Source organism: Dasypus novemcinctus, chromosome 6 (assembly GCF_030445035.2).
Source record: "Dasypus novemcinctus isolate mDasNov1 chromosome 6, mDasNov1.1.hap2, whole genome shotgun sequence".
Taxonomy (NCBI): Eukaryota; Metazoa; Chordata; class Mammalia; order Cingulata; family Dasypodidae; genus Dasypus; species Dasypus novemcinctus.
The window spans coordinates 47,168,088-47,190,544 of NC_080678.1; positions in this window are offsets into that span (position 1 = coordinate 47,168,088).

A 22,457-nucleotide genomic window follows, 5' to 3' on the forward strand; every position below is an offset into this window, starting at 1 on the left:
GTCAGACTGCCTGGGTTTAAATACTGGTTCCATCATTTATACCTCAAGTGACCTTGGGCAATTATCTTAAACTGTGTCTTGGCTTTCTTATACATATAAATTTGGAAAATCAATAGTACTTTAGAGGGTAGTTGTGAAAATTAAGTTAAAACGCATAAAGGGCTTTTCATCCTTTAGGTATCCAATAAATTGCAGCCATTATTATTATCCTAACTAATCATGTGGTTAGATCAAGTAAAAACAGGGTCCTAGTAGCATTCTGCTGAACATGAGAATACAGCTCACCATCCTTTCTCAAGAGAACCCCGCCCCCACAAAAAGTGCTGTTTTCTGTGTAACCAGTGTACAGCAGACATGAAATGGTTAAACAGAAAACTCAAGTATGGTTTCCACTACTTGAGAGGATTTTCCATAATGCTCAATAGGAAATCCAGCCTGAAAGAAGTTCTTTACCATCAAAGAGCTGGAGCTGAGTTGCAGTCAAAGGCAACTCAGAGAGAAACAGATATCCCTAACTCAGTGAATTCAACAATGACACATTTGGTTAAGGGGGCAGCAGGAATTTTACAGAGCATTATTTTAGAGTTACAGCACTGCCCTAATCTATGCAGTATCCAATAGGGATAGCTAGAACAGTTGGGGATGAAGAGTGTTCTTTAAGCCCAAGCTTAGTGGAATTGCTAGCAGAGACAACTGGTGTGGTTCACAAGTGAGGTCCGGCAACTGATTTAGAAGGAGAGTGATGAAAGAGAATTCAAGTGTGGCCACGTTCAAATATGACCTGTGCAGAGGAATCTACATGGAAGAGATAGCTGTGCTCATGGTGGGGGTTTTGTGATAAGCCACCAGATCCCTGGTCAGGGATGCCAACTGAACTCATTTCCAAGCTGCTGGGGTGCTGCTGGCCCTCAGGTGTCAGGCCACTCTCGAATTGCCCTGGCTGAGCTTCTTCACCCAGGCTCTCACCCCTTCCCAGGGCAGCCCTGATCTAATGACTGACCAACTTTTTTTTTATTTTTTTATTTTATTTTATTTTTTTTTTAAGATTTATTTTTATTTATTTAATTCCCCTCCCCCGGTTGTCTGTTTTCTGTGTCTTTTTGCTGCGTCTTGTTTCTTTGTCCGCTTCTGTTGTCGTCAGCGGCACGGGAAGTGTGGGCGGCGCCATTCCTCGGCAGGCTGCTCCCTCCTTCGCGCTGGGCGGCTCTCCTTACGGGTGCACTCCTTGCGCGTGGGGCTCCCCTACGCGGGGACACCCCTGCGTGGCAGGGCACTCCTTGCGCGCATCAGCACTGCGCATGGCCAGCTCCACACGGGTCAAGGAGGTCCGGGGCTTGAACCGCGGACCTCCCATGTGGTAGACGGACGCCCTAACCACTGGGCCAAAGTCCGTTTCCCTGACTGACCAACTTGGGGCTACAAAGTCCCAGCCTCTTCACTCTAACTTGGGACAGTTCTGAAGAGTCACCTTGTCTTCAGAATGCCCCACAAAGTCAACTAAGGCTAATGGGGAGACTGTATTGGGACTTCTCCCTCTGCCCAATCCTGCTTCCTCCCCCTCCCTTCCACAGATGTTGACCCCCACCCCACCCCCCACCCCTGTCCAGCATTCCCTAATGGATGTACTGCCTGCTATTCTCCACCTCAGAATCTCCTTCCCAGGAGAACTGTGCCTCTCACCCATTGACCATGGGCTCCTCTACATTTCTTGGCTGCTAGGCTGGGGTCATATGGCTGGGTTCTGGTCAAAGGGAGGTAGGCAGAAGAGAAGTGGCCCCCTAGGATATTCCTGCCCTCTCTTCCCATCACAGTGACTTTGGAGCCAATTGGATGAGACTCTTGTCACAGACACTGGGTGGAGGAGACTTGCATGAGTGAGAAATAAACTGTATTAGGGCTCTCCCCTCCCCTCTCCTCTGCAATTTCATTTAAAGATTTTCACAATTTACATATCCACCAAGCAACAACTCCCCTTTTCTCCTCCTACCCTGGGATTTGTTTTATCTTTTGTTTCTTCTTAATAAAGCCTAGCCCATACCCTGTATTCTCTATTGAATGAGGCACACTCTAAAAACTTTTAATTCCAGAATAAATGATCAAAAATGAATTCCTGAACACTATAAAATATTAGTTGTTTTTCACATATATGTCTGCTTAAGTTAGTGGTCAGGAAAACCTGACATAATTCACCCAACATTATGGATTTAGTTATTCTCAATAATATTTGCAATGCATCCTTTTGTGCTTATAAAGTTTGGTTTTTCTCATACTATTCCCAATAAATTTTGTGCATGTGCTTGTAAGGTCACAAATTAAAGAAAGCATCCAGATATTTTAGCAAATAAACCTGAGTAAAGTGGATCCAACTGAAAACTGCAGTCGACTTCTAATCTCTGAATAGAAAAGACCAGGTAAATAAGTATCAATATAAAAAATGCATACTGATTCACTCTTTTAAATAACATTTATTAAGCATCTATCTATTGCAGGGGTTCTTAAACTTTTTTGCTCCACAGACTCCTTTGCTAGTCAGATGAAAACCAAGGACCCCTTACTAAGCCGGTGCTACACTTTGTATTGTGAAATAAAGATACCACACCTGCACCCACACCTCCCCACCAGAATGTTTTGATTTTTTAAAATTTCAATTCAAGCTCACAGACTCCTTGTTAAGAATCTCTGATCTATTGCATGTATCATGTCCCCAGAGTTTTAGGCCCTTATGGGTTCAGTGGTCAGTGAGAGAGGTGGACTTGTGCCAAAAGCTGTCATTGGTTTCCTTTGCCCCAGGGATATGCCACGTGGTCTAAGGGAGGGCGTGGTCAGCACAGCCTGTGAAGGGTCAAGGAAGTCTCCACTGAGTTCTGAGGCAACTAAGGCAGGACGTGTGGAAGGGCAAGAGCAGGACACCCGGCCAGGCAGTAGCTGGAGAGGTGACCTGTGAGCCAGACAGGAGTGGTGGCAGGTAGGAGGTGAGGTCAGAGAGAAAGTACGGACTGGATCCTGGAAGGCCCGTATGCGACACAGTGGGAGTCCGCCTTTTCCATTTATTGCTTCATTTATTTACTGCCATGTTTGTTCTGACCTGTTTTATTGCTCTTCTGTGCTCTAATGCAGACATGATTTTGTTCTGAGTAGTTTGTGGAATCATAAACTTCAGGCATCATAAAAACTCATTTCCCACAGTTCATACCAGGGAAAATAAGCCCCCGTCTGCCACATCACAGCCATTTAGCTGCCCCTCCCCCAGGTGCTCCCAGCATTTCTGAGCTGCGTGTATTATTGTGACCAACTCTTCCCGGCTTGCCCAGGGCTTTCCCAGTTTTATCTCTGAAAATCTACTGCCCCAGGAAACCTCTCAGTCCTGGACAAATTGGGATGGGTGGTCATCTTAACCTGTGTTTAGAAGCATGTCTGACCTGCTCGTGTCCCCTTCTCAGGCACCAAGCCACCGCCTCAGCCGAACACTGCAGGGGTCCTGGTCAGCTCTGGCAGCTCTCTACTACCCACCTCTGCCAGGCTACAGGTACAGCCACCATCCTGCAAGCTTTGTGAGAGTCAGCTCCCTCCCCCGCCCCCCATTTACCACCTGTTTCCAGGCATGAATTATCTCCCCCCAACCCCCCAGTTTCTCACAGCCCAGAGGAGGTTTAACAAAACCGCATGGCAGGTTTATGGATAATGGCAGGAAAGCACATCCTTGGGAGTTAACGTCCACTGCAGGCAGAAGCAGCGACGTGAACAGGACCAGAGCCCGTCCCAGCGTTCCTGGTATGGGCCTGGCTCCACCCACCCCCAGAAGGTTCAAGGGAGTAAGGACTTCTCATGTCCCCAGTTTCAGGTCGGCTTCCCGAAGAGGCGGAGACTACTGCTGCCATCCAATATTCATTTCCTCTGCTTCCATAGTAATACAACCTGTTCTATTTAGGGTAGCAAAGGAACCAGGTAAAAGACTTTCTCAATGCTACACCCAGCTGCAGAAGTTCAGGAACTTCAGAAAGGTTATTTAAAAGGAGATTCAGCTGGGAGGCCTTACCCCCAAAACACACCCACTCACACGATTTTTTTTCCTCTTCCATTTTTCCTCTTTCCTGGCTGCAATGTGTTTATGATGATTGGCGCACCAGCAGCCATCCTGTGACCCTGAGAATAGAAGCCATTCATTAAGGTTAATTGAACAGAAAGAAAGGATCTTTGGTCCTTGGGGAACAAGGAGCTACTCCAGCAACTCTGGTTGCCCATTCCTAGATTTTCTTGCAGAAAAAGAAATAAACCTTTGAGTGTTTAAGCCACTGTTATTTGGGGTTTAACCTAATCCTAACATGTAAGTGGTCCTTCCTGGGATGACATACAGTGGCAATTTCTCCTTCCTTAAGGAGAAATCCCAGCCCCCTACCAGCAGGGGGTAGCCTTGCCCTACAGCCCTCAGAACAATTACCTTCAAGTCCAACATCAGTACGTTGTTTATAATTCTATCTTAAATAATAACATTGTGCTTATGACATCCAGGTCCCAGTCCAGTCTGAGCTGCACCAAACACTGTTCAATTCCTTTAGCATGAGATTCCAGGCTCACGCTCTTCTCTTTTTTCTCAGAATCTTAGGACTTGTAACCAACCCTCAGAACTAAAGAAAGTATGCAGAGAAGCACTCCTGACTAGGTAAACACAAATTATTTTTCCAAACAGAACAATGAGCTTCTAGTCTAAATAGCATTCAGGTAAACCATTGGTTACTTCACACAAGAACAACAGATAGGTACTCGCTTTGCATTTGTGCTGCAAATAAAGGATCCCTTCAGGTGGTTCTAATAAAGGGAGGTTCCGCTCCAAAGGAGAATTGACATCTCCACTTCCTGCAAGTTTGCAGCATTTAAGTGGCTGTTTTTCCAGTTTACATGCATCAAAGTTTCAAAAATCTCCAGGCAGAGAGTTTTGGTCATTAATAATCTGATGTGAAGAAAGTAACTTATCTTACTCTCACTAAGGGCAAGTTGCTTTCTCAAAATGAAAGTACAGTACAAGTTCTGTAAAAACCCACTCACAACTAACCAACAAAGGAGTTTGTGGTGTCAGAGGTGGTTATAAGACAATCCTCTTTTGACAGTTAGACCTCACTTCCGTCATGTGAACTTCCCTTGTCTGTCTCTAGTTTACATCCTAACACTGTCTGGTGAGTGTGTGTGTGGGTGTGGGGAGGTGATCCTTTCTCTTAATTTCTTTACTGGATGGCTGTATTTCATAAGAACAGAAAATGTGCCTATAGAATAGTCTAGCCAAAGTCCTTGAGAACTGTTCACTTCTTTTTTGCCCATCTCCTTGAAGACCCTGCAGAAAGTTTCCATGTGTAATTAAATCAGTGACCACTGGAAAATCTCAGAAGTAGGAAAAAGGACTAAAACTGGCCACTCAAAGGAACCGAAACTGTAATCTGTTCTCTTTGGGAGTCCCTTGGGGGTAGTTTAGCAAATTAAAATACAGGATGCCCTGTTATAATTGAATGTTTTACAATATTTTATACATACATATAATAAAAAATTATTCATTGCTTATCTGAAATTAAAATGTAAAGGGGCATCCTGTATTCTGTCTGGCAACCCTGCTTGAGGTGGTGAAGAATCTCCTGGGGGTGGGGCAGGGAAGGCAGTATAAAATGAACAGATTCTGGAATCAACCAGAGGTACTGCCCCAGGGAAAGCCATTGATTAAAAACAAAATTACCACAAACCACTAGGACTTGTGAGCAGATTTCTCAGGATAGCGAATGTATTCTTGTTACTAACCTTTACCAAGTCTTGGATGCCCTTCTGTTCAGGGTATATTAAAGGCTGAGTTAGGAGTACTGACCAACTGGCTAGCCAGTAACCACTGGAAAGGTATGAGGTATTTACTCAAGCCCCAATCTCTGGGAGTGTTTCTGCACTTTCAGACCATATGTCTGATTTGATGTGGGATGCTCTGAGTCTTTTCTTAGGAACAAGGCAATCATTTGCTACCCAGACATCCTTTTCCTCTTTCAGAGGGCAGCTGTCCAACCTATGGGGTAAGAAAATGTTCCTTGGGTTTGTCCTCTCTGGATGACCAACTCGGCCATCCAAATGCATGGTTTAGTCAGAACTCCCAGCCAGAAGCCACTAGATAAAGAGATGGGGCTCAAGTGTTTCAGGAAGTTTGGAGAAGAGTTGGAGGATGGGAACAGCTAAAGCTGGAGTCATAGGCAAGGGATCAGACCATGAAAGGCTGTGTAGACTATGTACAGGAACTATGTAAGATTTTGTCTTTATACTGAGGTCATTGGAGAATCATTGAAAGTGACTTGACCAAGCTTACACTGACTGAAAAGGGAAGCCAACGTATATTCTATAAGGTACCAAATGGTTTAATGGCTAATTAACACAAGTTAAGATGTTAATGTTTCCTTTTTTCATTCACCAAACATTTAATGAGTATCTACTATTTATCAACACTGTGTTAGATCCTGGAGACCTAATGATAAATGAGATGGGTTCCATATCCTCAAAGAGATCAAAGTCTAATAGGGACAAAGAATATTGCATAATTGTGTTAGGTATTATAGAAATACAGAAGAAAGAGGGACTAAGTAGATGAAAATTGAAGCAGAGAGTATCATTTACATCCACATGGGGGCATAAATACTGCTGATAGACTCAGGGAATAGCAAACAATGATGTATGTAGAAGGTATACAGATTGGTTGGAAATCAAGTCCTAAGACCCATTCCTTGCAATGAGATGTTTCCTCTTACCCATAGGGAGTGACTGAAGGTTACTAAGCAGGAATAGGGGTCGATGCAATCAGATTTATACTTCAGAAAATTATGTCTGGTGGCCCTGAGGATAAAGAGTTGAAGAATAGAGACTGGAAAAAAGGAGGGAAGTAATGAGACTGAGGCAATAGTTTAGGTGAATGGTAGCAGGACTTGAACTAAAGGAGAAGCAGTAGGGATAGAAAGGAAAAAACTACCCCTGGATCAATATACTCCATCCTAGAAACATTTTCATGTTAAAGCATCCATTAGTGGTCAGAGGAAGCCTCAGAAATATTTTATTCACCTTTCTCAAAAATTCATTAAAGTCGTTTTAACTGTATTTTAAAATCCATGCCCAAGTACAGAAGACTTTTGTAATTCCAGATTCTTTTGGAAAGTATCTAGGAAACAAACCTGCAACTCAATGAGATGCAAGGAAAAGAATTGTTCAAAGAAGAAAAGGCAGGAAGCCCAGGGCAGAGAGGTGGGAAAGACCAGAGTTTGAGTGTGAGAAGACTTTTGGTGCATTTTTTTTTTCTTTCTGACTGAAGAGAGAGAGAAGGAGGAAAACTCCAAGACCACCTGATCAGAGGTTACAAAGGAAAACACCTCAAAGAAACTGGCAGGTGACATAAAAGAAGCATTTTTGATTTAAGAACATGGAAGCACACATCTATGAAAAGGTAGCTACGAACAAGTTCCAGCCGGTTGTTGTTGTGTGGAAATGCAGTCTTGCCAGCTTTTCCCATTTTTAAAGAGAAGCCAGAATTCTAGATATTCCTGTAAAATTACCCAGTGTCTTTAATGTGGGCAACTAATTCAGATTTTTTCTAAATACCATTTAGCCAAGTAAAATATGTCTGCAGGCTGCACTTGGTCCTTGCATGGCCAATTTGTAACTTCTGGTCTAGAGGGAATGGTAGGATGGTTCCCTTAATGGATCCTACTAGCTGTGGCTGATATGCAGTCTACTTCTACTAGAACATAAACAAGTCATGGGAGTATACAGTTTTAAAAAAAAATCCTTTTAAATCCACTGATGAGCTTGGATAGATGATACAAAATGTACTGAAGGGTAAGTTTGGTGTTGCTTTGGTGGGAAAAAATATATAAAACTGAAGAAGAAGGAAGGAAATAGGTCTTCTCTGAAGTATTCTCATTTATATCTCAAAAAAAAGTCAGCGTTGTGGAGAATGATGCTTTAGAAAAGATTATGATCTAAGGTCTCTTTCAGGAACAAGCACTGGTGACTAAAGCCAATGATTTCAACATTTATCACAGAGAGTATATAAGAGTTCCCATGAATTGATAAGGCAGTACCCCAATGGAGCATGAGCAAAGAATGTGCACAATTCATAGACAAGAAAATATTCTAGGTTTTTACCTATAAAAATTATTTTACTTCACTTACTATGTGAAAAATCTAAATTATAACTGTTACTGGATTTTATCTAGGTTCTTTGGTTATGCTGCAGAAATGAATTTTAAGAATCACGTCAGGTGAGTTAGGCCAGTAATTTATTCAGGTAGGGAGGGACAAGAAATGGGAGAAAATAAGAGATCAGGGGTTCCAGGTAGAGAGGAAGGAGGTGAAAAGTGATAAAGAGGGCGATTTACAGGCTACAATTCCACATTATAGATTATAAATGCCCAGGTTTACTTACATGGCCATGTGGCAAAGGAAAAATGGTGAAAGCGGTACGCAGAGGGCAGGAACAGGTCCAAAGGCAAGAGAACAGGAGAGCAAGAGTGCTCTTCAGGCCTCACATGGCTTTTTGAACTGTTAATTATTCCACCCCTTTGATAATGGCAGGGAGGAATTCCAGCTATTTGCTGTTTTGACTGATTACCCTACCCATCAACTCCTTATGAGGGCCCAATGATGAAATCCTTGGGGAATATCTGGGGCTTCTCCTGGCTTCCAGAGGAAGTCTTTGCTCTGGATGGCAGGATCCTGGGGGTGGGGGTCTTCCAGCAGCCATCTTGGGGGTTATTAATGTCCACGTGGACTCTCTGCCAGGTTCCAGACCCATCTATTGATTCCCTATCTTATTAGCCTGCTTTATAACCATGTTTTTCATCTATAATTTTGGAAAAGACTAAAAAATTTAGATGATGTGCTGTTTAGACAAAGATATTGGGAAATGGGTGCTATCATACATTGGTGGTAGAGTTGTAAATTAGTATGACTGCTAAGGAGAGCAAATTGGTAGGATCCATTGAAATTCAAAATGTATGTATCCCTTAACCCAATAACTTCTAAATCTAAGAATCAATTACACAATTTTATTCACACTTGTGAAAGGACACACACAAAATTAAGAATATCCATTGCAGCATCATTTATAATAGAGGATTTGAAATACAGTAAATATTCAATATGGAAATAAAATAAATGATGCACCTCAAAGGATGGAATACACTGAGGTCATTAGAGAGTGGCAGTGCTACATGGACTAAAAAGAGCACAGCTCCCATATGTAGGTGGAAAAGGCAAGGATAAGTAGAAATTGTATAAAAACATTTGGGATTCTGTATATGTAGATTGCCTCTGGAAAGCATGAAAAGCATGTTTTAAAAAAGGACTTAAATCCTTTAGGGAGGGCTGGGTGGGTGGGAGGGTGATTAGCTTTTTGCTCTATACCATTTTATATCTTTTGAATTTTTTGTTTATAGATAGATATGTATTATATAATGTGATTATATATAATGTGTTGTATTTATTACATATATTTATATTGCCCATCCAAAGCAATTTCAGAAAAAAATCCTACTAACAAGCAAAAATTATGAACATTGTCAATCCTGTTTAAAACTCATTACTTTTGAATCCCAAGGTCAAACTTTGGCTTCAAGTCACTAGTAACTCTACCACAACTTTGGCTATTAAACTAATTGTAGTTATTTTTCTTTTGCTATCTTGGATTCAGATTCAAACCACTAGCTTTTCTGTCCAACATGCTGGTAAAAGTACATCCAAAACCACAAATGTAAAATGGTTAGACCTGGAAGAATGATCTGATCTGCATAAACGTTCTGAGTCAATTCCTTTTCAGGAAGTCCAGGCAGCTCCTGAACTTTTCCCTGAATAATTTCTCCAAGTGAAATAAAATGATAAGGTGGGCCTTTAAAAGACAAAAAAAGCAAACCTTAGGTGTGGTGTACTAAAAGTGGAAAATTTTGTGAACTTTTCATGTTCCCACTGTGTATGAACATAGACTGTCTTTCTCAGATAGACATGGAAGCATATACAGGACTTAGAAATCCAATTTATTTCAGAGTTGAGTGCCAATAAATTTAATAAGAAATGGAAGCAAGGTTATTTACATGTATTATATTTTATAGCATTCAAAGACTTCACGGAAAGAAACTCTTAGGCAAGTTTAGATCAGTAAGTGACTAAAACATCTATTATTCACCAAATTTTCCAAGTCTTGCCGAGCATCTACTAGGTGCCAGAGCACTGGGCTAAGTGCCATGTGGGATACAGTGATGGGAAAAGCATTTACCATCTAAACCCATGCTTCCTAAAGTCTCCTCTGAGGAGCATTAAATTCTGTGGAATATTAATATTGCTACAAAGAAAAAAAAAGAGGTTTTCTTGATTAAGAGTCAGAAAATATTTACACAAAGTTTCATTGGTACAGAACTTTTTAGATCTTTTGAAGTACAAATGTGCAATGTGAATCTCCTAGAGGGGACGTGGAATGCAACATTTCTCCAAATCATCTAACTACCGTTAGCTTTTCAGGTTGAGCAGCTGGAGGGACTAATGTTCTATGCAGCATACTTTAGGGAAGCAAGAGCTTTAATGGAGAGGGAAATATATATCTATGTGAAAAGTGAAATAGCAAAATAAAACTATCATAAAGCAAGCTGGGGCTAAGTGCCCAAATGTTTGGTGTGGATATAACACACAGCTTGAGATCTGAAAGGGAAAAGATAGCTGTGGCCTTGAGTTAGAAAGGCTGGGTTCAACAGAAAGGGCCAGAGCTAAGCCTTAAAGTTCAGGAAGAATCAGTCAAGGAGTATAAGAAGCTGAAAAGTGATAAAGATATTTGGAGGAAGAAGTAGACCAGGTTGGCCAGAGCAGAGGCTTTATCCTACAGGAAGGGACGTCTAGGTCGGACTGAATTGTAAAGGCCCTTGACTGACAGGTTAAGAAATATGAATCAGATCTTACAGGCAAAGAGAACCTTTAAAAACCTGAAAGCAGGACACCAATATGCTCCAAGTAGTCTTCTAAGAAAATTCTGGTGCTCATTTGCAGAAAAGATGGAGAAGGGAGTGGAGTAGGGAAGAGAAGAAGATGGGAGCCAAGAGCTAATTGTCAGATAAAGGTCTAGAGTTGGGGTAAACAGACTAAGAAAGGTGTTTTGGCAGAATTGACAGAAAGCCAACTGAATGCCATAACTATATAAAAAGCTGTCAGCGAAAAGCATAAGGTTTGTAGTCTGGATGATAGGAGAATGGTACTATTTACAGGTGGCAGGACAATTTTTGAGGTATCAATTTGCCTTTTGTTCTCTTAGCCTTTCCTAACTACTCTCTCCACCCTTCACCCATTCCACAAAAGTAGGCAGGCCTTTTGTATTTCTTTGCTTGAAGGATTTTTGTCTGTAGAGCTGTCATTTCTACTTGTCTTTTATAAAGCCAAAATTCACAGAAAGATGGTGTTGGATATCTCAGAATGATGAGTAATAACAGAGAAAGGAAGTATTTCAAGGTCAGGGAGAGAGAGGGAGCGGTGGGGGGGGGGGGGGTTGGGGGATTCCAAAAGACTGGGAAAAATGATCCCATGAGAAGTGTGAACCCATTTTGGCTCAGGGGCTGCCCTCCAGAAAGCTGGCCGGCTTCGGAAAGGTTGGCTGCAAGGTGTACCTATAGAAACCAGAAGCTAGGTCCAAAGCCTCCCGGAAGAGATAAACATTCCTGTGCCTCACATTTAAAAGTGTGGTAGAACGAAGTGTGGTAAGGATGCACACAATAAACATGCTAATTGCTTTGTGAGTATAAACCACTTTGGATTACAATTTGGCCATATCTAGTAAAGCTGAAGATTCCCACAAATCCCCTAGGTATATACCCTAGAAAATCTCCCACATATAGGCCCGAGGAGATAGGTGTGAGAATGTTGATGGGAAGCCTTGTTTGTAAGAGCAGAAAATTGGAAACAGCTTAAAATCCAAGGGGAGAATGTTTAAATACATTGTGGTATAGTCAAAAAGCAACTGTTAAATGAATGAACTAGAGCAACTTGGACAGATTTCAAAAACACAATGTTTAATTTAAAGAACACATTTCAGGAGGAAATTTCCATGTATTATAAAGTACACGATATATTATTTGCCAGTATATACACAAAGTGAGCTTGAAATTGACAACCATGAAAGTCAGGATAGTGATGATATTTGGGGGAAAGTGAGGTAAGGGAAATTGGATTAGGAAGGGGTCATAGAAGCTTCAACTATATCTGTAATGACTGATTTATTTAAAAAAATCTAAAGGAACCATAGAAAAATATTATGATCTATCAAAACTAAGGAATGAGCACACAGATATTATACTATCCTTTTTGTCTGAAATGTGGTTGCATATTTATATTTGCCACAAACAGCAATAGAGAAGTTGGGTGGAAGGGAACCTTTAAAACCTCAAAGCAGGGCTCCAATATGCTCCAAGTAGTTTTCTACTTGGAAAGGTGGAGCAGGCAATTAAAGAAGTGGGGTTAGAAGTGCAGAGAGGGGACAGCACTAGAGGTTATAGAATTGGTAAATGTTTTGTCTAGTAGAAAGAATGAAAGCCATATGAGTAGATGAGATCTCCACAGGAGAGAGGGTAGACAAAGAACAGTCCTGGACACAGGCCTCTGCCATGGCATGTACTGTCGGGGTGGGAGGAATAAAAGGAAACAAGATTGAGACAGGGTGAGACAGGTGAGTGACTCCATATACTCGAATTGTCAGGAAACCGAGGGTAGAAAGCGTGAGGTTAATAGTGTCACAGGCCTCAGAGGGGGAAAGCAAATTGAGGCCAAGAAGCCATTAGATCCAGTGACTGAGAGATTGCTGATGCCCTGAAAAGTGCTATTCCAGTAAAATTGTGGCAAACAGAAGCCCACTCCAGGCACTTAAGGAGAAAGCGAGCATGAAGGTGCCTCTGCAATAGGTATAGATTATTGTGAGAGTTTGGCTGTAAAAAGCAGGAAAATTGGGCAGTGGTTGGAGGTTGAACATGAGGGACAATGGAAAGTTTTACTGATAGGTGAAATCTAGGGTATATGTTTAATAATAACCATTTTTCCCATTCTCAGATATTACTATTGTAAAATATTTGTTAGAATTCTGTAACTTGATTTTTAAAAAGATAATCTACTCAATTCACCTGCCTAGTATCAAACCTGGTATCAAAATGAAGACATATGCATTTATTTTATTTTATTTTAAAGATTTATTTATTTCTCCCCCCCCCCCCCCCAGCCCCGGTTGTCTGTTCTCTATGTCTATTTGCTTCATGTTCTTCTTTGTCTACTTTTGTTGTTGTCAGCAGCATGGGAATCTGTGTCTCTTTTTGTTGCATCATCTTGTTGTGTCAGCTCTCCGTGTTGTTGTGTCATCTTGTTGTGTCAGCTCTCCATGTGGGCGGCACCATTCCTGGGCAGGCTGCACTTTCTTTCGCACTGGGCGGCTCTCCTCACAGGGTGCACTCCTTGCCCGTGGGGTTACCCTACGCGGCGGCACCCCTGCGTGGCACGGCACTCCTTGTGTGCATCAGCACTGCACGTAGGCCAGCTGCACACGGGTCAAGGAGGCTCGGGGTTTGAACTGCGGACCTCCCATGTGGTAGACAGACGCCCTAACCATTGGGCCAAATCCGCTTCCTGACATATGCATTTAAAATGTCAACTCTATGAGCAATACCTTTTCACATCTTAAATACAAATGAAAAAAATATGATAGTTTTTGTTCAAAGTCAGGAGTTCTAGCAATTTTTTTACTGAATAATTGCTAATGCAAGGGAGAGGGAATTTGGGGAGTTGGGTGGGAGAGCTGTGGCAATGAAAGCATGTGAACCCAACTCTGCAAACGGGGTGCCAGACCTGTCTGATGCCATCCTTTGAGGACTTCTGCAGCCATGCCAATCCAGTGGGGAGCAAGCCTGCTTTTTATCAGCATGGTCGGGAGCACAGTTCATGTTCTTCTCTTTCTGTAATGTAGTGTGTCTTATGCACAAGACATCGTCAATACAGTGCCAAGAAAATGGTGGAAACCTGTGTGTGGGGATGCCCATTCCTCAACTCTGATCTTGACCAGCGTGAGATAGATTTGGAGAGATCAGTCTGATGAGAAGCAGAAAAATGAAATCTAAATTAAGAATAGATAGATCATTTTTCTCTTCCTATGTTTAAAGGAGAACAATGAGACTATCAAAAACTGAAAAGGAGAATGTCTGGAGTGATAGAAAAGTTTGGGGGAAACGGACTTTGGCCCAGTGGTTAGGGCGTCCGTCTACCACATGGGAGGCCCGCGGTTCAAGCCCCGGGCCTCCTTGACCCGTGTGGAGCTGGCCCATGCGCAGTGCTGATGCGCGCAAGGAGTGCTGTGCTACACAGGGGTGTCCCCCGCGTAGGGGAGCCCCACGCGCAAGGAGTGCACCCATAAGGAGAGCCGCCCAGCGAGAAGGAGGGAGCAGCCTGCCGAGGAATGGCGCCGCCCACACTTCCCGTGCGGCTGATGACAACAGAAGCGGACAAAGAAACAAGAGGCAGCAAAAAAGACACAGAAGACAGACAACCGGGGGAGGGGAGGAGAATTAAATAAAAATAAAAATAAATCTTTAAAAAAAAAAAAAAAAGAAAAGTTTGGGAATGGATGGTGGTTGGTGGTAGAACCTTGTGAATGTATTTAACACCAGTGAATATATACTTGAAAGAAGCTAAAATGATTAATTTTAGGTTGTATATATTTTATCAGAATAGAACTGTACAACACAAAGAGTGAACTCTAATGCAAACTATAGTTAATAATATAACTATGTTAATAATGTTTCATCAGTTGTAACAAAGTTACCTCAATAATGCAAAATGTTAATAATAGGGAAAACTGTATTTTGTTGAAGGGAAGGTAGATGGGAACTCTGTAATCCCTGCATGATTTTTCTATAAACCTACAACTTCTCTAATTTAAAAAAAAAAAAAATGTTTTTAAACTAGAACGGGATGGAGCAGAATATGGAAGAAAAGTGCAAGCTCCTCATCCTATAAAACCTTGCTACTTAGAAGCTGGTCTGGCGACCAGCAGCATAAGCCATCATCTGAGAGCTTGTTAGGGAAGCAGAATCTCTGACCTTACCCCAGCCCTACTGAATCAGAATCTGCACTCCCAGGTGACTTTTTTGTACATTAATGTTTGCGAAGGACTGCTGTCTAAAACGTACAGGAACTGTGAGGTAATTGGTATGTGCCGTTCTTTGGGGACTTCCCTGGAAGGAGCCTCACCTGGTGACAGATAGGCATTTCAGCCATCTACAGGTCAGCATTACTATGCCATACAGTCTGGGTTCCAGAACCTGTCTTAGCTGCACACTGCGTGGCTGTATTCCTCCATCTTCCTGGGTTTTAAATGTTTAATATTGTCAGGATTACCTGGAAACTCTAGTTTAAAATGCAGGTTTCTGCCTTCCCACCCCCAGGGCCCTGAGGAATTCTGACAGTGGAGGCCCAGGGTGGGATCCAGGAAAATGCATTTTTAACAAGCCCCATCAAGTGATTCAAATGCATATATTCCCAGACCACATTTTCAGAAACTCTGTTCAATACCTTCCTCTACTTTACTCCTTTACTGCTCAGGATCTTACATATGGGGAAAGTGGAGGTGGCAAGCCTGCAGAGGCCATGAGATACGTGCTAGATCTTCCAAACACTCATTTCCCATTCCACCTAACAAGGAGCATCGCCTCCTCTTTGCAACCTCATTTTTCTGGACCATTTTCTCACCATCCCCCCTCTCTGCCCTTGCTGCCCTCTAATGGCCAATGGTCATCAGGAACAGGCCACCCCATCCGCAAGTCTTCACTCCTCTCCAGCTCTCATTCACTCTAAATTCCTTCAAACATGCTCTCTTTTGTGCTCTCTCCAGTTCTGCTTTTGGAATTCTCTCAATTCCAGCCAGCTTTTACCCTTCTCCTCTACAGCTTCTCCAGGTCTCCAATTACCTCTTTAAGAGCATATTCAAAAGCGTCTTTATATTCTCGCTCCTTGACCTCACAGCGGCATCTGCCACTGCCAATCACCCTCTTCTCTGAGCAGCCCACTGCCAGGGCGGTCATGGTCAAGGCTACCACGGCCCTTTCTGCGGAAGGGTCGAGCCCAGCTCCTGCACTGTGACCCAGCCCGGATTTACCATCGCCTCCTGAGTGTTCTTTAATCCGCTGAAAAAGTTTTGGAATACCACTGGGGAACATATATGATTAATTCTCTCCACAATCTGTTGTTTGACTGGGGGATGCTCAAAGATCCAGTCTTACAGTCAGGACAGCTACGGAGTTTGCAGTCCCCAGGGCAGAATGGAAATGTGAGGTCCCTGGTTCAAAAAGTATTAAGGATTTCAAGACGGCAAGAGCAGAGTGTTAAACTAAGCCCTGCACCCTTGTAAACACGGTTCCTGTGTGACTGCAGAGGCCGCATGTCCCAGACCAGCCCTGCTTCCAGTTGACCCTGCCTTTTAGCTTAGTGACTCTCAGGGCCAGATAAGTTAGTGAAAACATGGTACGAATCGAATCGAGATAAAATCATCGCTTCACATTCCCAAGTTATCAGCTAGTTTTCCCAGGGAAACACCACTCCGTGTTCACAGTCTTCACGTCTCTCATCTGTCAGCTCTCTCACAGACTTCGTCATCACGGGAAGGGAGGAGGGAGTGTGTGAATGACACAGCACAGCTCCTCTTTAGAATGATGTGGAAAAAACAACGAGGGTAGGTCAGAAACATCACGAACATCGTCACTGTTAATTGTTTTAATAACTGAAGTATGGAATGATAAGAAATTTAATCCTAAATATTGTGCTCTGTGTCTTTTTCATTTCGAATCCCTAAACCCTACAAGACCAGACTGGAGATAGAAACTAGAATCAAAGCAGCAGCAAGTTTCCCTGCTTTCTTTGGGGCAGAGCCAAAAAGAGATAAAGAAAGTGTTGTATTAGGCAGCAGTAAAAAACAGGCAAGGGACAGGCCAGCCTTTAATAAAACGGACCTTCACTGGGGCTAAAATGGCCCCGGGCTGACCCCACCCTAAATCCTGGCAGTGTCCAATGACAGGAATTCAGAGGAACAAAAACGCTGGCATTGCCTGCTGCATCCCATGCATACATAACAGCATTGCAGAAACCCGCCAGCAAGGAATACATAAATACCATTATCTAGTAGTTTTAGGCAAAAACTTATTTTTTTTTAGACCAGATAGATGTCTATGCTGTTTTGCCTTCCCTGCCTCAAATTTCTGTCCTGTGACTCACAGGGAGGGGCCTGAGGACAAGGAACTGTCCCAACGACCTAACACAGTTCCTCCTCTCTCTCTCCAGCATCAGAATAAATTTCCTAAGGCATTTGTTTCTTCCTTTATTAACCAGGCATGAATGATAATATTGCCTGGGCTTAAGAACTCATCTCCGTTGCTGGTAAATATAAATAATGAGCCACATCCATAGAAAAGCATGCCAGAATCTCATTGATTAACATCACGTGCCATAGCCCCTCTTTGAAATTAAAAACACTTACAATGACACTGAACAGAAAAGGCCTTGCATGAAAAATATTTCTTAGGCAAAGTTGCCTTTAAGGCATGCCAGAAATAGAAGTGTTTTTATTTAATTGCTTCTCCCCACCCCCACCCCAGCGCTGGTGGCAGGTTGTGAGGCTGCACAGAGTTAAATCACAAGAATTATAGAAAGTAATTCCATTCATTTAAATTTCAGGAGCTTCAAAAGCAGACCTATGGATAGTGCTTAGTTAACAGGTCTCTTTCCCCTGCTGCAAGGGATAATTAAGGAAGTGATTGGTCAGAATCAAAATCCAGCTGTTTAGTAATTTTTAGGAGAATTTAAAAATTGTTTAACTATGCATTGGTTTAGGTTAAAGCACCTGGTGCATAGGAGCACTCAAAGCATGTAAACTTTCCCCCTCCTTCATTAAAACACTTGAGGAAAAAAAACCAAAAAACTTCTGGGTCTCTGTTGTCCAGCAAGGATCTCTCTTTATCTTCTTGCTTAAAAGGGAGATTAAAGTGTTTGTAATTAATTATACTGAAAGACAGTGAACAGGGCTTATAAATGTACATATGTATATATATATATTACAGGGATCTAAGAAACTAAGTGGCAATAGCCTGTAATTCCCTAGAATGGAGGACTGATTTATCTCTAAAGCATCACTCAGGTGACTTTTAAAATACATATATTCCTACTGTTGCTATGGAAATATTCTCTGTAAGAATGCCTGCAAATGTAAAATATATTGCCAGTTGCATGAATAGTGAGATGTGAGCACTGGCAGGCATGTTGACACTTGGCAGTCCCCAGCCTTATTCCTGAAGAAAAAAAACTAGAACACAGAGGGGATGTTATTGGGAAGGCATCACCACAGATATCTGGTGGCCTGATAGACCCCTCCCCCCACCAAGACCTTCTAAAATCTCCATCTAGAATCATGTTGGGTGACATTATGTCCATTTTTTAGTGTTCTCATTAATAGTATCTCCTTTCACTATCAGTATCATCCTGGTTGAGTTGATAAACCAAATAGTCACATTATCACTACAGAATGTAATTTCCCCCACATAATGGGAAAAGCCTCACTGAAGTGATCCCATCAGGCCTATGGTGATATTTTATGCAAAGGGTTTAAGTCATTTATGAAGCTATTTTCTGGGTAAGAACAATTTCTTCCTTCCTCTGTACTTCTGTCAGCTTCAATTGAGCAACTGTACTTCTGGTCCACAAAGAAAGAATTAAGTTGAGTTGAACTGTAGATACTGGGTGGTCAGCTAGGCTCACTCATTAGTGAACTAGCTAGCTCTTACATGTCAGCCTTCCATAGTATATATTTCAATTTTTTCTCCAAGACAAAATAAATTACTGCCTGTCATGAACCATATGAAGGCATATCATTCATCATTTCTAGCTGTGAGCAACAGAAATTGATCCTGGTTGACTTAAATGAAAAAGGGATGTGTTGAAACAATATTGGTGATGTTACAGTGATGTTACAGGAAGGCTGGAAAACCAGGGTTAGAAAATGGGCAGGCACAAAGTGGGGTTGGGTAGCCAGACCACAGAGAAGATTGATGCCACACAAGTTATTCTAGTGCAGGCACTGCTGACATCAGATCCACCAGTGGTACAGCTGCTGCTATATTTGTTGCCACTACCAAGGTGGATAATCCATAGTCCCTTCTTCTTTGTGTCATTAGTTTCTGAGTCTAAGTCCCAGATGTGTGTATCTGATGGATCAAGCCGAGTTTGGGTGCCCTAGCTGCGAGCAAGTCTGGATGAGTGAATAGCAAACCCTGCCTCAACCAAGATGGTTCCATCCCCTACAGAAGCTTTGGACAACCAGCAAAAACTGACTGAAACACTCTTTTTGAAGCTCCAGAAAACAGTTAAAGGAATGCAGTAATGGCGTGCACTGATCAAGGAAAAGGCTATATAAAAGCAGTAGGATCTTGTGGTGCCCTGGCCAACCTCTCCAATACCCCTCACTGGCTCAGCTCTGTGCCAGCCCATGCTCCCATTAATAGTTCTGCTTTCACTATCAATATCAGCCTGGTTTAGCTGACAAACCAAATAGTCACATGATCACTACAGAATGTAAATTCCCACACACAATGGGAGAAGCATCACTGAAGTGATCCCATCAGGCCTATGGTGATATTTTATGGAAATGGCTTAAGTCATTTATGAAGATCCAGTGTGAATCCCTGCTCCAGGTTCCAGAGGGAGCAGAGTAACCCTTGTACAGATAGTGGGAGCATGTATGTCTGATCCAGTCTGTCTGGTGGTAGTCTGAGGAACTTTCCATCCAAGGGCTTATCCTACCTATAGAAGTTAATTCTCCTACAGAGGGGCAATGGATTGCTGGTTGTAGGATATACAGTGTAGTACCTGGAACCATGAGGAAATTGTTTCCTAGGGAAGAGAGGACATTTGTATCTGTGTAAACAGGGGAATTCTTAGGGCCAATGTGCATGTCCAAGATAAGATACATGAACAAAGGACCAGGGTGGCCCTTATGGGCCCTAGTCTTTGCAGCACTCATATAGGTCAATTTGTAAACACTGGGAATAATGTTTGCTTTTTATTCTTCTTATTTGTTTGGTTTTGTTTGGTTCTTTGTTTTGTTAGCTCCTGGTAGTCAAAGAAAGCTCTATCAGAACACTAGCTGGATACAAGGAACAGATGCCTCAGAGTCTAAATTCCAGCAATGACCTGTTAAAATACCCAAATGTCCAGATTTCAGCAAAATGTTACAAAACATACAAAGAAACAGGAAGTGATTGCTTAGGCAAAGAAGAAAATTAAAGTATTAGAAACCATCAATGAGGAGGATAAGACCTGAAATATACCAGATAGAAACTTAAAATAAATGATCCTAAATATGCTTAAAATACTAAAGGAAAACATGGACAAAGAACTAAAAGAAATCAGGAAAACAATAGATGAACACAAAGATAATTTCAAAGAGAGATGAAAATTATGAAAAGGAACCATACAGAGTTGAAGACCACAGTAACAGATGCTAAAAATTCTCTTGAGGGGTTGAACAGCAGGTAGGTGCTAGCAGAAGAAAGAATCAGAGAACTTAAGATTATTGAAATAATCGAGTATGAGAAGCAGAAAGAAGAATGAAGAAAAGTGAAAATAGCCTGAGGAACCTTGAGACACCATCAAATGTGCCAATTCATGCATTGTGGGAATCCCAGAAGGAGAGAAAGAAAGGGGCAGAGAGAATATTCAAAGAAATAATGTCTGCATAAAAATGTTTGGATATTTTCATAGTGGTTACAGTTGGGAACAACGGCTGGGGAGTGCTGAGTTCCTGGCCAGGGGAGCTCTGTTGCATTCTCTAATGGAGCAGCAACAATCCCCCAAGTGCAACAGCTAAGACCAATAAGGAAGGATGGTCTAACAATGAGCCCTTGATGCTAATAACTATGCTTGTGGACCTTTGTGTCTGAAATAAGAACTAGGCCTAGAGCTGCAGGGTGCCTAAGAGTTACCTCCTGGGAGCCTCCATGTTGCTTAAATGTGGCCAGTCTTGAAGCCAAACTGAGCATGTAAATGCATTGCCTTCCCCCCAGCGTGGGACATGACTCCCAGGGATGAGCCTCCTGGGCACCCAGGGATTACTACCAAGTACCAGCTGATGATGTGGCTGGAGAACAACCTTGAATAAAAGGGTCAACTCAGATCAGCAGAATATCTCAGCCTACATGTAATATCAGGAGTTAAAAATGCTTTTTGGCCTTGAATAAAAGGGGGAAATGGAAAGGACAAATGAGTTTATAGGGCTATGAGTCTCCAAAAAGAGCTGGGAGGTCATCAGAGGGGTTGCCCTTACGCATACCTCAGCAGAGTCCCAGAGACAGCTAAAGTAGATACAACCCCAGGTATTGGTTCTTCTGAGGGCTACAGAGACCCACAGGTTCTATGGTCATGGCAGATGGACTTCAGTGCCATGTCAGTTGACCCTACTTTGGAGTTTGTGTTCCTGAGTGTGATAGAGTTGGTCTCAGATGTGATTTTTGTTCACAAGCCTCTCCTGTCACTTTTACTGGACCTGTGATTGATGCTAGGGTTTAGTGTATACTCAGAGGATCTAAATCTCTGGACTGTCCATGTGATAGCCAGGCCCTGGGCCTCAACAGACTTGCAACTCCTACCCTCTGGCTTATTGGACTTACCCCAGCCAGCTAATAGGGAAATGAAGATGGTCAACCACCACACCAGGGAGCCAAGAGTGCCTACAACTGTAAACAGGAGAATTGCATCCATCATCCAAGTGGAATCTAAGCACCCTCTCGATATAGAGGTGGAGTGGACATAACCATCCCAGGGTCCACAGAATGGAGGAATAGAGTATGGATTAGAGTGGACTTACTGATATTCTATTCTGGAACTATTGTGATTAGTAATGAAAGTAAATGTAGCACTGAGATGGAGAAAGTGGCCATGGTAGCTGCTGAGGGTGGGGAGTGGGAAGAGGAGATGTGATGTGGGGGTGTTTTCAGGAGTTGGAGTTGTCCTGGGTGGTACTGAAGGGACAGTTACTGGACATTGTATGTCCTTCCATGGCCCACTGGGTGGACTGGGGGAGAGTGTAAACTATAATGTGGACCCATGACCATGTGGTGCAGCAGTGCTCAGAGATGTATTCACCAAGTGCAATGAATGTCCCATGATGGAGGAGGTGGTTGTTATGGGAGGGGTGGGGGGAGGGGGTGGGTATAAGGGGACCTCATATTTTTTTAATGTAACATTTTAAAAAATAAAGACAAAGAAATTAAAAAAAGAAAGAAAGAATGGCTGAAAACTTTCCAAATATAATGAAAAATATGAATATACACATACAAGCTGTTTAGTGAACTCAAACAGGATAAATTCACATAGACCCACACCATGACATATTGTAATTAAAC